This window comes from Chiloscyllium plagiosum, unplaced genomic scaffold, assembly GCF_037043375.1.
Source record: "Chiloscyllium plagiosum isolate Xiang-an unplaced genomic scaffold, Cpla_swu_hap1 HiC_scaffold_48, whole genome shotgun sequence".
In the NCBI taxonomy this organism is placed as follows: Eukaryota; Metazoa; Chordata; class Chondrichthyes; order Orectolobiformes; family Hemiscylliidae; genus Chiloscyllium; species Chiloscyllium plagiosum.
The window spans coordinates 3,632,703-3,639,826 of record NW_028270186.1 but is presented as its reverse complement, the minus strand read 5'-3'; the positions used below and the strand labels follow the sequence as shown (position 1 = coordinate 3,639,826).

The window sequence follows — 7,124 nt, the reverse complement described above, 5'->3', positions numbered from 1 at the left end:
ACACACACCCCACACACACACACACACACCCCACACACACACACACACACCCCACACACACACACCCCACACACACACACACACACACACACACACACACACCCCACACACACACACACACACCCCACACACACACACCCCACACACACACACACACACACCCCGACACACACACACACACACCCCACACATACACACCACACACACACACACACACCCCACACACACACACACACCCCACACACACACACCCCACACACACACACACACACACACACACACACCCCACACACACACACACACACACCCCACACACACACCCCCCACACACACACACACACACACACACACCCCGACACACACACACACACACCCCACACACACACACACACACCCCACACACACACACCCCCCACACACACACACACACACACCCCGACACACACACACACACACCCCACACACACACACACACACACCCCACACACACACACACACACACACACCCCACACACACACACACACACACAGCACACACACACACACACACACACACCCCACACACACACACACACACACACCACACACACACACACACCCCACACACACACACCCCGACACACACACACACACACCCCACACACACACACACACACCCTGACACACACACACACACCCCGACACACACACACAGACACACACACCTCGACACACACACACACACACACACACACACATACACCTCGACACACACAAAAACCCCGACACAGATACACACACCTCGACACACACACACACACACAACACTGTGAGGAAGCTCACGTTGTGAAAAGGTGTTCGGACTGAATCGCGGTGAACGCAGGTTAGCAGGCTGTAAAATCACCCAGGACACAAACCAGGTCACTTGCAAAGAGGCCATTGGTCCCATCATTTTCTTATTTTAGATTAGATTACTTACAGTGTGGAAACAGGCCCTTCGGCCCAACAAGTCCACACCGACCCGCCAAAGCACACCCACCGAGACCCGTTCCCCTACGTTTACCCCTTCATCTAACACTACGGGCAATTTCCCGTGGCCAATTCACCCTGACCTGCACATCTTTGTGACCTGTGGGAGGAAACCGGGGCACCTGGAGGAAACCCACGCAGACATGGGGAGAATGTGCAAACTCCACACAGACAGTTGCCTGAGGCTGGGATTGAACCTGGGTCCCTGGCGCTGTGATACGTGCCTAACAACATCAGTAGCAGGAAGTGAGAGAGCTCAGCGCTCCCACAACCAATGGCCCAGATCGAGGCCCTGCAGCCCTGCCACATCCAGTCGGAAATGGTGATGGACGATTAAACAACTGACTGGAGGAGATGGCTGCACAAATATCCCCATCCTTAATGATGGGGAGGCCCAGCACATCAGGCTGAAGCATTTGCAAAGATCTTCGGTGAGAAGTGCTGTGTGGATGATTCATCTCCGCCTCCTCCAGGGGGCCCCAGTCTCACAGATACCAGCCTCCAGCTAATTCCATTCACTCTATGTGTTATCACGGAACAGGTGAAGACACTGGGTACTGCAAAGGCTAGGGGCCCTGCCAACATTCCAGCAATAGTCCTGAAGACTTGTGCTCCAGAACTTGCCACTCCCCTTGTTCCAGTCCAGCTCAACACTGGCTTACCCCTCACAATGTGGAAAGTGGCCCAGGTATGTCCTGTCCACAAAGGTCAGGACAACTCCAACTTAGCCCATGACCTCAAGAAGCTTGGCACTATCCAGGACAAAGCAGCCTGTCCAAAAACAGCCACAAACGTCCTCTCTCTCCCATCGCCAACACCCAGCCACAAGGAACACTGTGGTGAGGAACACATATCCTCTCTCCCCAAACACCTGTCCACCATCTGCAAGGCACAAGTCAGGAGTGGGATGGAATACTCCCCACTTGCCCCTGGATGGGGGCAGCTCCAACAACACTCAAGAAGCTGGACACCATCCAGGACAAAGCAGCCCCCACTTGACTAGCACCACATCCACAAACGTCCCCTCCCTCCACTATCGACGCTCAGTAGCAGCAGTGTGTACCATCTACAAGATACACTGCAACAATTCATCAAAGATCCTCAGACAGCACCTTCCAGACCCACGATCACTTCCATCTAGAAGACAAGGGGCAGCAGAAACACCATACGATTGTAATTCTGCTTTCCCACCACTCTGCTCCAGTATGACCAGGGAGAGGTCCCTGAATCTCGGAGCAAACAAGGACAGCAACTTCCCAGCAGCCTGAGCCTGGAGTCAGTCGAAGGAAGGAGAGTGGGGTGTGAGGGAGGGATACAGCTGAGTCCCCTTCCTGAGCTCCGGACAGTGCACACCCCTAGGCTGAGCACACCCAGTGCAATGTTTCTCTCTCTCTGAGAGAGACACAGAGGGAACTGCCTGCCCTGGGGGTTTGGCCAGTGTGGGGCAGGGTGGGCAGGGGGACAGTCACTGACCCTGCCTGCCTGTGTTACCTATCGTCCTGGGGGCTGCTGTGTTAGTGTGCAGTATCTCCCCACAGCCTGGGGCCAGCCAGACACACACACAGCACAGGATCACTTCCAGCATGTTCACTTCCCGGTCCCTGCCACTGATCCCAGTCTCCAGTCAGAGTCCAACCCAACCCTCTTAAAGGCACAGTCAGCCAGGACTGACTGCCTGCCTCCTGCCTTTCTAACCTCAGCTTCTCTCAGATCCCATTTTCATCCCCCTCCTCAGTTACGTTTTTAATCGTGAGTCGGAAATTATCAGCACTTCCCCAAGACCCTGAGTTGGGAAGTTGTTGGGGACATGGGATACACAGGGGACTCGGACCCTGCAGGAAATCTGTTGGTTCTCAGTCATGGTGACAGTAACAGTGATCACAATCCCCAGGGGGACAGGAGACAGACAGACACACTCCCCACACTGACCCTGACCCTCCACACAGACACACTCCCCACACTGACCCTGACCCACACAGACACACTCTCACACTGACCCTGACCCACACAGACACACACACTCCCCACACTGACCCTGACCCACACACAGACACACTCTCTCCCACACTGACCCTGACCCACACACTCTCTCCCCACACTGACCCTGACCCACACTCCCCACACTGACCCTGACCTACACAGACACACACTCCCCACACTGACCCTGACCCACACAGACACATACTCCCAAACTGACCCTGACCCACACAGACATACTCTCTCCCACACTGACCCTGACCCACACAGGCACACTCCCCACACTGACCCTGACCCACACACACACTCCCCACACTGACCCTGACCCACACACACACTCCCCACACTGACCCTGACCCACACAGGCACACTCCCCACACTGACCCTGACCCACACAGACACACTCTCTCCCACACTGACCCTGACCCACACACACACTCCCCACACTGACCCTGACCCACACAGACACACTCCCCACACTGACCCTGACCCACACACACACTCCCCACACTGACCCTGACCCACACAGACACACTCTCTCCCACACTGACCCTGACCCACACAGACACACACTCCCCACACTGACCCTGACCCACTCAGACACACTCCCCACACTGACCCTGACCCACACACACACAAACTCCCCACACTGACCCTGACCCACACAGACACACCCCACATTGACCCTGACCCACACACACACACACTCCCCACACTGACCCTGACCCACACAGACACACTCCCCACATTGACCCTGACCCACACACAAACACACTCCCCACACTGACCCTGACCCACACAGACACACCCCACATTGACCCTGACCCACACACAGACACACACACTCCCCACATTGACCCTGACCCACACACACACACACACTCCCCACATTGACCCTGACCCACACACACACACACACTCCCCACACTGACCCTGACCCACACAGACACAATCCCCACATTGACCCTGACCCACACACACACACACTCCCCACACTGACCCTGACCCACACAGACACACTCCCCACATTGACCCTGACCCACACACAAACACACTCCCCACACTGACCCTGACCCACACAGACACACTCCCCACATTGACCCTGACCCACACACAAACACACTCCCCACACTGACCCTGACCCACACAGACACACTCCCCACACTGACCCTGACCCACACAGAAACACTCTCTCCCACACTGACCCTGACCCACACAGACACACACTCCCCACACTGACCCTGACCCACACAGACACACACTCCCCACATTGACCCTGACCCATACACAAACACACTCCCCACACTGACCCTGACCCACACGGACACACTCCCCACACTGACCCTGACCCACACAGAAACACTCTCTCCCACACTGACCCTGACCCACACACACACTCCCACACTGACCCTGACCCACACAGACACACTCTCTCCCACCCTGACCCACACAGACACACTCTCTCCCACACACATTCTGCACTGATACACTGTCACCTTTCCCATGCCTGCCCTCCCCATTCCCACCTCTGTCTGATTGTCTGGTTCTTTGACAATGACTGGGATAGCTCACACTCTGAGCAGCAATAGGGTTCCCACTGCAGGGGGAAGGGATCCTGTGTCATCCCCAATTACCCCCGGGGGAGTGGGGGGGGAACTGTCACCTTCTCCCACTGTGGGCCCGAATTCCCTCTCTCACTGGGAGGGACTGGGACCAGTGTCAGACTCAGTGCCCCTCGGAGGGTACCTTCACTCTGCAGAGAGGGGAGGGCAGGCCAGTCCCCTATCTGTCCGTCTGACCGTCAGCAGCACGTTCCCTGGGAACATCAGTGTGCAGGTGGCCTGTCTGAGGCAGGATATTGTCCCACTGGAGAGAGTTACCGGCTACAGAGGCTTGGAGTTAGAAGGAGAGGCTGGGGCTGTTTTCCCTGGAGCGGAGGGGGCTGAGGGGTGACCTTATTGAGGTTTATGAGGGACATGGAGATGGTAAATGGCAGGTGTCTTTTCCCCAGGGTGAGCGAGTCCATGTTTTTCAATGGGAGAGGAGAGAGATTATTAAAAGGACGCTATTTTCACACAGAGGGTGGACACTCGGCCAGAGTGAAGCAGGAAGCTTTCTGTCAGTGTGTGTGTGTCTGTGTCGGTGTGTGTGTGTGTGTCAGTGTCTGTGTGTCTGTGTCAGTGTGTGTGTGTGTGTGTCTGTGTGTGTCAGTGTGTGTGTGTGTGTGTGCGTCAGGGTGTGTGTATGTGTGTCAGGGTGTGTGTGTGTCAGGGTGTCTGTGTGTGTCTGTCTGTGTCGGTGTGTGTGTGTCTGTGTCGTAGTGTGTGTGTGTGTGTGTCTGAGGGTGGTGGGGTACACACACAGTCCCTGTCCCTGTCCCGTCAGTGCCTGGACAGAACTCCCAGCTGAGACAGGGGCAGTCAGTTCTCTTTTTACTGCGATCTGCACTTGCCCACAGCTCCCACTACTCAGGCACCAGCCTCATCTGTCCAATCGGGAAAACAACTCACATTCCTAGCCACCGTTTTCCATCAATCCCATTCCCGATCACTCAGGCAGTGGGAGCCAGGTGAGTACCAGTGAAGGATTGTGGTCTCAGGGAGAGCTGGATCCAGTCCTACCATCCCCATCCACTGGGTCACCTCTCAGGGTCAGGCCTGGTCTCCACCCTCTGGTGGGACTCAGTGCAAACAAAGCACACTTTTGCATTGATGTAGCACCTTTTATTTTTCAACAGTTTGGCTGACAGAACCATGACAAGCTGACCAGTCCAGACCCTGGCTGGGAGAGTGAGAGAAAGCTCCGAAACTCTGCTCACCATTGTATCCTGGGGGAACTCTCTCTCACACACACACCCACCCACCTGAGAAGGGTGGGGAGCTGTCTCTGTCAGAAGCTGCGTCACTCCCTCAGTCCTGCCCAGGAGCAGGGGAGAGGCTGCTGCATTGATGTGTCCTCTCCTGAGCAGTGTGTGCTGCTGGGAATCCAGAACACTAGCCTGTTTGGGATCACGGGACACTGTTCCCCCAGCCGCCTGGGAAATGACTTCAGGCCAGAACAATTTCCCATTAGCGCTCAGCTTCTTGGAATGCAAACATCAGGGAGCTCGCGGGGCCGATTCTTCTCAGAAAGCACCAGGCATTTGTCAGAGCTGGGTAATTGGGCTGGAAAAAAAATGTTCGCTTTATTGAGCAGACTTCTGCTCTGAGAGCAAGAATGTTCTCAGCAATTTCACACACAGAGAGAACTCCCTGCTCCCAACAGCAGTAAATACTGATGCTGTCGAGATTGTAGGCAGGAGGACCCACAGCCTGACAGCATATGTAGACTGGGTACTCTTGGATTCCAGTTCATCCTGGCATCGCTGGCTGGGCCCAGTATTTATTGCCCCGTCCCTAGTTGCCCCTTGAGAAGGTGGGGGTGAGCTGCCTTCTTGAACTGCTGCAGTCCATGTGGTGTAGGTAGACCCACAATGCCCAGAGGGAGGGAGATGATGGGATACAGAGTGAACCCTGTTCACAGTCTCTCAGGAGATGCCAACATCAGACACAGCCCAAGGTGTGCCCCTCCTCACTGAACGGACCCGTGATTATCCACTGCCACCGAACACAGATAGGTCATTGGCATGACGCTGAGGGCTGGTCCTGTGCCAGGGATTTCAGACTCACACCTGGGTTAACTCAGGCTGTGAGAGAGGGGAATGCTCACTCTCACACTGACGATAAACTCCTTCCATCTTTCATTACCACCACCTCGAACACTCAGGGTTACAGAATCAGTTAACTGGAGGCAACAAACTCAAACACCCAATTAACTCAACATAACTAGCTTCACCACTCAGGATAACTGGATCAGTTAACTTGAGATAACCACATCTAACACATAATAACGAGCTTGATGAACTGAGATAACTAGCTCTAATGCTCAGGATAACAAGGTCAAATAACTTCTGATAACTAGTTTAGACATTCAGGATTACTTGGTTGATGAACCTGAGATATCGAGCTCACACACACACTTGTCATCATTAGGTCAACTAACTCGTGAAAACTGGCTCTGACACTTTGCATAATTTGGTCACTTAACTTCAGCTTAAACACTCAGGATAACTGGATGGGTTAATTCAAGATAACCACATC

At 54.6% G+C, this 7,124-nt stretch overlaps 1 protein-coding gene across 1 annotated transcript in view; it reads right to left on the bottom strand.

Moving 5' to 3' along the window:
• The window catches only part of LOC122542967 (prenylcysteine oxidase 1-like), a 14,879-nt gene extending 12,328 nt beyond the window's left edge, over positions 1–2,551 (bottom strand). The window contains exon 1 of the mRNA XM_087984182.1: positions 2,500–2,551. The gene's annotated coding sequence lies outside the window, so the exon portion shown is untranslated. The remainder of the gene's footprint in view (positions 1–2,499) is intronic.
• Between the last annotated feature and the right edge of the window lie 4,573 nt (positions 2,552–7,124).